The sequence below is a fragment of the Limulus polyphemus genome, unplaced genomic scaffold (assembly GCF_000517525.1).
Source record: "Limulus polyphemus unplaced genomic scaffold, Limulus_polyphemus-2.1.2 Scaffold2720, whole genome shotgun sequence".
Taxonomy (NCBI): Eukaryota; Metazoa; Arthropoda; class Merostomata; order Xiphosura; family Limulidae; genus Limulus; species Limulus polyphemus.
The window spans coordinates 79654-81690 of record NW_013668330.1 but is presented as its reverse complement, the minus strand read 5'-3'; the positions used below and the strand labels follow the sequence as shown (position 1 = coordinate 81690).

General features: G+C 30.0%; 1 protein-coding gene across 2 annotated transcripts in view; it reads right to left on the bottom strand.

Annotated features, from left to right (window-relative positions):
- The window catches only part of LOC106467724 (ventricular zone-expressed PH domain-containing protein homolog 1-like), a 41180-nt gene that overhangs the window by 19489 nt on the left and 19654 nt on the right, over positions 1-2037 (bottom strand). The window lies entirely within an intron of this gene.

The following is a 2037-nucleotide window of genomic DNA, read 5'->3' as shown; positions in this document are numbered from 1 at the left end:
ACAAGTGCCATTTAATTAAAACAAGATAATTTCATTAAGAGTTTTTTTCAACTTTACAATTGTATCTCAATGTTTTTCACAAATCCATCTTTGTTAAGGTCCAAAAGTTTAACTACTTAATTCTGCACATACTACAAGAAATTAGGGTTCATACAAATTAACATCCAAAATTCAAGGACTGAAGTTCGTGACAGTTGCACCCTAATATGAGGTCCACACACACACACACACATATATATACAGTATACATATAAATAAAACTTTTTTTTGTCTTTTAAAGAAGATGCCACAAATCATGTTTAAGTAATAAACCTGGGACATCCTTTCATCAAATTCATTTGATATTTAGTAAATTCTTACCAATCTTCTTTTTTAAACAAAAAAAATATTCATTATTAAGCACAAACAAAAAATCTGACTTTCAACAATTTTCTCAAAAAAATGGGGATTTTTCTTGGCCTTGAAATAATTAAGTCATAATTCAAGGATTCATTGTAATTAACCAATGTTATTCAAAGATTAAAATAAAATGTAGTGTTTGTACAATACTGTAATGAGAATTGGATGATGCAGTGTGATCACAACTTTTTCCTAAAACGTGATAAAACATTCACTCTGCATACACCACACAAATAAAACAAGACTTACAATACAAGTGTATGTTTAATTTTCAAAACGATTATTTACATGTTCTAATATTTATTCAAAACACTTTTTTTGTGATAATGTGTTGTTTAAAAAAAATACACACAAAATAAGAATTTTTAGAATTGTAAGTTCAATTTATAACTGTAATCTGAACTAACAAAGAAATCAATAAAATAGTATTCAGACATAACTGACATTATCTTTAAAAAATACTTATCTTGTATCAAGAAATCTTTGGTTGAAGTGACAATCTGGGCTATTGTGTGTAAATATTGAAAAATGTATAATGTAAAAATAGCATTGTTCTAAATGAATAAATATATATTTACATGCATGCTAATCTTTTGGAACACAATTTAGATCTAGCTGAAGTGTCTAGACATTAGATCACTAACTTTAGGCTTAGCTTCAGTGTCTAGACGTTAGATCACTAACTTTAGGCTTAGCTTCAGTGTCTAGACGTTAGATCACTAACTTTAGGCTTAGCTTTCTGGATGTTAGAAGATCAACTTCAGGCTTACCTTAGCTCTGGGTATTAGTTCACTAATTTTAGGCTTAGCGTAAATGTCTATTTGTACATTTCTTTGCTCATCTTACCTATCTTCAGAGTACATACCATTAAATATGACAGATTTACTTGTAACTCTTATAAATATATATTGTAGGACTTAATGATGTGTACAAATCCTGTGATAATTCTATTATGAAGGGGGTTTAATAATTAAAGTTTCTCTGGAGAGGAGAAGGGTCAGAGGGGATTTGATCGAAGTGGGTATTGATAATTATAGATCCATCAAACTTTATGCTTAGAACAATAGGACATAAATTCAAATTTTAGCAGCATAGGAATCGTCTGCAGTTTAGACAGTATTACTTTTTAAACAGGGTTGTTGGCTTTTGGAATGAGTTGCCTTCAAAAGTGGTAGAGGCAGAACATTTAACTGAGTTCAAGAAAAGATTGGCTGAATACATGAATAGTAAGGGGGTGGTTATACTTGGGAGCTGGAAGAGGCATCCTTGATGGGCTAATAAGCTCCTTTTTGTCCCTTTAAAATTTGATGAAATTATACAACAGTTCAGGGTCCAAACCTAATTTCAAACTACTGTGACAAAAAATTCATGTAACCTCAAATTTATATTTAAGTCAGATGTCAGTTCATTTCTCCTGGCATAATAAAAAACTTCATTACTTTGGCCTTATCAATCAAATTGACTAAATCTTGAAAAAAAACTATTTTATCCATAACTACAAATGTTAGAATTAAAGAACAAAATAAGCATTGTGGCTGCTGGTTTCAGTAAACATACAGAGTAGTACTTGTGATTTTATCAATATCTCCATGTGCCTAAACTTTACTCCCAGTGGAACTTTAACTACACATATAATAT